At 44.0% G+C, this 7,793-nt stretch overlaps 1 pseudogene; it reads left to right on the top strand.

Moving 5' to 3' along the window:
- Positions 1-2,508: 2,508 nt before the first annotated feature.
- LOC147112066 (protein XRP2-like) overlaps positions 2,509-7,793 on the top strand; it is a 22,820-nt pseudogene continuing 17,535 nt past the window's right edge.

Genomic DNA, 7,793 nt, shown 5'->3' with positions numbered 1-7,793 from the left:
TCCTTCCTTAGGTAAGGAGACCAAAACTGTACACAATACTCCAGGTGTGGTCTCACCAAGGCCCTATATAATTGCAGTAAGACGTCTTTACTCTTATACTCAAATCCTCTTGTAATAAAGGCCAACATACCATTTGCTTTCTTAGCCTGAATGTTAACTTTCAGGTGATTCACGTACAAGGACAACCAGGTCCCTCTGAACACCGACATTTCCCAATCTCTCACTATTTAAAAAAAAAAACTGATTTTCTACTTTTCCTACCAAAGTGGGTAACTTCACATTTCTCTACATTATATTCCATTTGCCATGTTCTTGCCCACTCACTTAGCCTGTCTATATCCCCTTGAAGCCTCTTTGCATCCTCCTCACAACATACATTCCCACCCAGCTTTGTATCATCAGCAAACTTGGATATATTACATTTGGTCCCCTCATCCAAATCATTGATGTAGATTGTGAATAGCTGAGGCCCAAGCACTGATCCTTGCAGTACCCCACTAGTTACAGCCTGCCAACCCGAAAATGACCCGCTTATTCCCACTCCCTGTTTTCTGTCCGTTAACCAATCCTCAATCCATGCTAGTATATTACCCCCAATCCCATGGGCCCTAATTCTGTTTAATAACCTCTTGTGTTCACCTTATTGAATGTCTTCTGAAAATCCAAATACACCCCATCCACTGGTTCCCCCCCCCCCCTTATCTATTCTGCTAGTTACAACCTCAAAAAACTCCCAACAGATTTGTCAAACACGATTTCCCTTTCATAAATCAGTGTTGACTCTGTCCAATCTTATTATTTTCTAAGCGCCCTGTTACCACATCCTTAATAATAGATTCTAGCATTTTCCCTACTACGGATGTCAGGCTAACTGGTCTGTCGTTCCCCGTTTTCTCTCTCCCTCCTTTCTTAAATAGTGGGGCTACATTTGCTACCTTCCAATCTGTGGGAACCATTCTAGAATCAATGGAATTTTGGAAGATGACAACCAATGCATCCACCATCTCTATAGCCACCTCTTTCGAAACCCTAAGATGTAGGCCATCAGTTCCAGGGGCTTTATCGGCTTTCAGTCCCCTTAATTTCTCCAGTACTATTTTTTTACTAATATCTTTCAGTTCCTCACTCTCACTGGACCCTCAGTTCTCCACTATTTCTGGGAGGTTTTTTGCATCTTCTTCCGTGAAGACAGACACAAAGTATTTGTTTAATCTCTCTGCCATTTCCTTATTCACCATTATAATTTCTCCTGTCTCAGCCTGTAAGGGACCCAAGTTTACTGATGCTAATCTTTTCCTTTTTACATAGCTACATTAGTTTTACAGTTTGTTCTTCAACAGCACCTCGCAAACCCACGACCTCTATCGCCTAGAAGGACAAGGGCAGCAGGCGCATGGGAACACCACCACCTCCAAGTGCCAACATCATTCGGACTTGGAAATATATTGCCGTTCCTTCATTGACACTGGGTCAGAAACCTGGAGCTGCCTACCTAACAGCACTGTGGGAGTACCTTCACGACACGGACTGCAACAGTTCAAGAAGGTGACTCACCACCACCTTCTCCAGGGCAATAAATGCTGGCCTTGCCAACGACCCCCACATCCCATGAACGAATAAAAATGTACAAAAATTTCTGATCAAATATTCTGAACGGAGAGACGAGTCTTGGTGCGGAAAGCTTTTGACCTATTAATGCACCACTACCTAAATTTTGGAAACCCTTCGCCCATGCTACATCTAGTTAAGGGAAAAACTAGTCTCAGCTGATCAGGACGGTGGCTAGTGCAGGGAAGCCCCAAGTTCCGACCTTGAACTGCGTTAAATTAGCTGATCTGAACTGGAACAATGATCAGGGTAGTATAATTTACATCAGTAACCCTGGGCGGGGTGGAGGAAAAAAAAAACATGGCCAGAGCTCCTGATTGCCGTCAAGAAGCCCCTGCTTGTGGTGTAGATGGGGATGAGACAGGGGACAGAATCATGATCAGTTGTGATGACTCTCACAATAAAACAGCCCGTGACACTCATTGTCTGTGCTCACACAAAGAACGACGACTTAGGTGAAGTGCTAGATGTCCACAGACCCGTGCCCAAACTGCTGATCCACTTAGGCTTGTTCCAACATCCAAGATTACAACTTTCCTAGCAATGTAAAACCAGCAGAGAGGAGCAGTAAAGAAAGAAGTCTGTATGATTATCAAGTATTAGTAGCGTATCTATATGAAGGGAAGAAAAATGAACGTAACCCCTGTTACTCCGCTTAAATCAAACCTCATGTCTGCCAATACGCAGTAGAGATTCAGTAGGTGAAATCCTATCCCAAATTAGGTGATGTGTGACAGGAAGCAGCCAGCCTTGCTTCCCTCCTACACACGCCTTCAAGATCAACTTTTTTTTACTTCTCAAAATGAAAACGGTTTCAGCGCACACGCTCCCGAGCTGTGCCAAGTGCAGCAGTTGCACCAATGCCAGGAAACCCACCAGTTCCGACAATAGCTTACCACAATGTGCAAACAGCACAATGACATTTCGACAAAGCGCCGCTTTCCACATACAGTAATACCTATTGCTTTGTACATCGCTGGTATTGGTCAAGTAACTTTCACCGTCAATTCAGTTTTGTTAGTCGAGTTAGACCGCATCTAGAGTACTGTGCTCAGTTCTGGGCCCCGCTCCTCAGGAAGGATTGGCTTTGTGAGGGGGCGCAGATTCACCAGAATGATACCGGGGCTAAAAGGGTTAAATTAGGAGGACAGGTTGCATGGACTAAGCTTGTATAGAAGATCATGGAGTGATCTAATTGGTGTTTAAGATGGTTAAAGGATTTAATGGGGTAGATGGAAAGAAAACTATTTCCTCTGGTGCAACAGCCCAGAAGAAGGGGGCATAACCTTAAAATTAGAACTAGGCCGGTCTGGGGTGATGTTCGAAAGCACTTCATCACAGAAGATCAGTGGAAATCTGGAACACTCTCAAACAGCTGATGAGGCATGGTCAATCAAAAATTCAATACTGAGAGATTGCTAGGTGTTTGTTAGGCAAGGGTATAAAAGGGATATAGAGCATAGGTAAGCGGAGTTGAGGTACAGATCAGCCAAGATCTAATTGAATGGCGGAACAGGCTCGAGGGGCTGAATGGCCTATTCAGATTCCTGTGTTAGCAGAATCGCACAAAGTTTATTTCAATATCCATATACAGGAAACTTTTGATTTACCGGCACCTAAATAACCGGAAATCTCGGTTAACCGGCAAAATTCAGGAGTAGGTTCAGCTAAGTTTTACTTCATATTCTACTTGCCTTCCTCGAGCTGTTGCTGTGCAAGGGTGTGGCTGCAGCTGTTGCTAAGCTACAGAGACACTTGCAACTTGTGGCCATTGTTCTGAACCTGTTGCTAAGCAACAGGGTTTGTTGCTTTATACGGAGCTCTCAGCTCTCCGTATCTTTCACTATAGCTTTTGGTTATCTGGAATTTTTGATGAACCGGCACCACGTCGGTCCCGGATAATAAAAAAAAGTTTCCTGTATTGGCTACAACTACAAATTAAACATGCAACTAAATTTTGAGGAACCACAAAATACATGTGGTAAATTGGTTATGAAAGGCACAAGAAACACACACAGTAAAAATTGTTTCCACTGTGCCCAAATGTAGGTAATTGTACTTTGAAGTGTTTGGATAACCCCATTGGGTGTGAAATTTAGGTGCTGTACATAGGAAGGAGAAAAACTTTGCTTGACCAGCAGGAAGGTTCAGCTGAGCTTTCAGAGTGACGGGTTAACACGTAGGCTCAGATTTTGCAGTAAAAACAACAGCGAGGCTATCTCTCCCAGGAGACTCGGCATTGAAACACATGGTAGTTGCAGTACTTACCCACTAAACACGCCAGAAAAAGTGAAGGCTTGTCCATTCAAGTGCAAGTGGATTTTTAACAGCATGATAAGTCGCAATTACTGCCAAACAACTCCTCTGGCCCTGAAAATTAACTTTTACAAGTGTGGAGCCTCATTCCTTCAGATTTTAATTATTGTTGGCGATTTAGAAAAATAGAAAATTTAAAATAACTTTTTTTTTAAGCTGCGTCTTTTATCTCTCTCAAGCCCATCTTTCTTTCCCTCTCTATTTCACTTTCTGTACATGATTTGGCATTGAATTAACTATTCTAACTTCCACTTCCTGGTTCAGACCCTGCATACCTCAGTAAGGATTCTTCAATCTGATTGGTTAAGGAGATACACAGTTGCTTGCCAGATCCCCTTAGAGGGCACCGTGCCAAAATGGATTTCTAATCACTGCAACTTCCAGTGTAAGAGCCCATAGAAAGTCTGCGGGCAAGTGCAATGAACAGCCAGCCCCGTTCGTTCACTGCTGATTGCAGACGAGGCTTCAGTTTAACGCCTTATCCAAAAGACGCCAGCTCCGACAGTGCAGCACTCCCTCCGTCTCCGGAGTGTGACTTCAACCCACAACCTTCCGACTCCGAGGCGAGAGTGCTACCAACTGAGCCACAGCCGACCACACTAGTGGCTTTGAGCCAGAGATCAGCCACGATCTTACTGAATGGCGGAGCAGGCTCGAGGGGCCAAGTGGCCTATTCCTGCTACTAGTTATGTTCTTAGTTCTTGTTTGTGTAATCAGTGACTTCAGACATCAATAATTTTCTTCAACGAAGAACATCCATTTACACGGATTTCTTGGTTATCTCAAACTCAGCTACAATTTTCCCCAAAGAATACCGGTTTCACATCCCTTCTCTACACAATTAATGCAGGTCGAGGAAATTAAATAAAAAACGGCCTAATTTAAAAAAAACTGGGACCTACAACATTAAGGAATATTCGAGTTAGGAAGTTAACTCACACAAGTCTAACCTAATTACCTAATTATAAAATGCTGGTGCCTGCAGTCCTAGAAAAGGTCACCGTTAGTTCAAATATCCAGTAGCCTTCCAGCTTGGGCAGGCGTGTTTTAAAAAAAATTCATTCTCGGGATATGGGGGTCACTAGCAAGGCCAGCATTTATTGCCCATCCCTAATCGTCCTCGAGATGGTGGTGGTGAGCAACAATACAACAGTGTATTTGTCAAGTTACCAGAATCTAACCTGTCGACTGACCTGCAACGTCACAGCTTGCCTATGACTAGAGTTGGGCAAGGTACTGAAGGTAAATAAATTGCCCATACAACTGCACCCCAGCAAAGAGTAACAACACCGTTAGGTGAGGGGGAAGAGGGACTTGGTCACTTTATTTTTAAGATGATTTTTTTTAAATAAATGATTTGTAGTTCCCAGGCATGACACTGCCCCAAGCACAATAACATTAATCAGCACTTCACCCCAACAACCCTTACGCTTTGGAGAGCAGGGTTGGGGAGCAGAGAGCGAGAAAGAAAGGACTCCAGTAACAGCCACACTGTATTCACATCTTTATCCTGATAGAGAAATAAACAATAGCTGAAGCAGTATGGTTACTGCATACAGTAGGGGTAGAATACAAGAGTAAAGGTAAATTAGTACAAAACAGTCAGGCCACAGTTGGAATACCGTGTACAGTTTTGGGCAACGCATTGTAGGAAGGACATTCAAAAAATCACAGCGTACAGCACAGATTCACCAGAATGATGCCAGGGAGGGAAAACTATCGCGATGCGACTCGAGATACTGAGACTCGTTCCACCAGAGCAGAGAAGGCCAAGAGGAGATTGAATAGAAGTGTGGGTTTTTTCCCCCCACAATGAAAGGTTTTGATCAAGTGAATAGGGAAAGGCCATTTCCTCTGGTCAGGGAAGTCAGTGATCAAGAGTCTTCAATGAGGAGGGAGATGGAGCAGGTAGCGTGGAATGCTTTGCCCCAGAGAGTGGCCGAGTCAGAGTCCATGGCACCTGTTAAGGGAAAACTGGATAAATATTTGAAGCAGAGGAACACACGGGGTTGCGGGGAGGGAGCGGGGACAGAGGGATTGTAAAATGTTGGTCCCTTAGAGGATGAGACCGGGAAATTAATGGTGGGAAACAGAGATGGCAAAAACACTGAACAATTATTTTGTATCAGTCTTTACAGTAGAGGACACTAAGAATATCCCAACACTGGACAAACAGGGGGCTCTAGGGGCCGGGGGGGGGGGAGGAACTAAATACGATTAAAATCACTAAGGAAGTGGTACTTGGTAAAATAATGGGGACTCAAGGCGGATAAATCCCCTGGACCTGATGGCTTGCATCCTAGGGTCTTGAGGGAAGTAGCGGTAGGGATTGTGGATGCATTGGTAATAATTTTCCAAAACTCACTGGACTCAGCAAAGGTCCCGGCAGATTGGAAAACTGCTAATGTAACACCCTTATTTAAAAAGGGTAGTAGGCAGAAGGCTGGAAACTATAGACCTGTTAGCCTAACATCTTGGTTGGTAAAATGTTAGAGTCCATTATTAAGGAGACAGTAACGGACATTTGGATAAACATAATTTAATAGGACAAACTCAGCGTGGTTTCATGAAGGGGAAGTCATGTTTGACAAATTTGCTGGAGTTTTTTGAGGAAGTAACATACAGGGTGGATAAAGGGGAACCAGTGGACGTAGTGTATTTAGACTTCCAAAAGCATTTGACAAGGTGCCACACAAAAGATTATTGCTCAAGATAAAAAAAATCACGGGATTGGGGGAAATATTCTGGCGTGGGTGGAGGATTGGCTCTCTAACAGAAAGCAGAGAGTTGGGATAAATGGTTCGTTCTCAGATTGGCAACCAGTAACTAGTGGTGTTCCGCAGGGGTCAGTGCTGGGTCCCCAACTCGTTACAATCTATATTAACGATTTGGAGGAGGGGACCGAGTGTAACATATCAAAGTTTGCAGATGATACAAAGATGGGACGGAAAGTAGTGAGTGAGGAGGACATTAAAAACCTGCAAAGTGACAGACAGGGCTAAGTAAGTGGCAGAGATTTGGCAGATGAAATACAATACTGGAAAGTGTGAGGTTATGCACTTTGGCAGGAAAAAATCATAGAGCAAGTTATTATCTTAATGGCAAGAAACTGGAAAGTACTGTAGTACAAAGGGATCTGGGGGTCCTGGTGCACGAAACTCAAAAGTTAGTATGCAGGTGCAGCAAGTGATCAAGAAGGCCAATGGAATGTTGGCTTTTATTGCTAGGGGATGGAATATAAAAACAGGGAGGTATTGCTGCAGTTGTACAAGGTATTGGTGAGACCGCACCTGGAATACTGCGTACAGTTTTGGTGTCCATACTTAAAAGACATACTTGCTCTCGAGTCAGTACAAAGAAGGTTCACTCAGTTAATCCCGGGGATGAGGGGGTGGTCATATGAGGAGAGGTTGAGTAGATTGGGACTCTACTCATTGGAGTTCAGAAGAATGAGAGGCGATCTTATTGAAACATAAGATTGTGAAGGGGCTTGATCGGGTGGATGCGGTGAGGATGTTCCCAATGTAGGGTGAAACTAGAACTAGGGGGCATAATCTTAGAATAAGGGGCTGCTCTTTCAAAACTGAGATGAGGAGAAACTTCTTCACTCAGAGGGTGGTAGGTTTGTGGAATTTGCTGCCCCAGAAAGCTGTGGAAGCTACATCATTAAATAAATTTAAAACAGAAATAGATAGTTTCCTAGAGGTAAAGGGAATTAAGGTTACAGGGAGCGGGCAGGAAATTGGACATGAGTCTAGGTTCGGAATGGTCATGGCCCTGTGGGTAGTGGAGTGGGCCCAGGGGCCATGCAGCCTGTTAGATTTCAGGAGATGGTTTTATTCCTGTTCCTGGCTGGGGTGGAGATCGCT

This window comes from Somniosus microcephalus, chromosome 10, assembly GCF_052327205.1.
Source record: "Somniosus microcephalus isolate GS21.2 chromosome 10, FLI_Smic_1.0, whole genome shotgun sequence".
In the NCBI taxonomy this organism is placed as follows: Eukaryota; Metazoa; Chordata; class Chondrichthyes; order Squaliformes; family Somniosidae; genus Somniosus; species Somniosus microcephalus.
The sequence above is the reverse complement of the archived record's forward strand: the minus strand, read 5'-3'. Positions and strand labels throughout refer to the sequence as shown.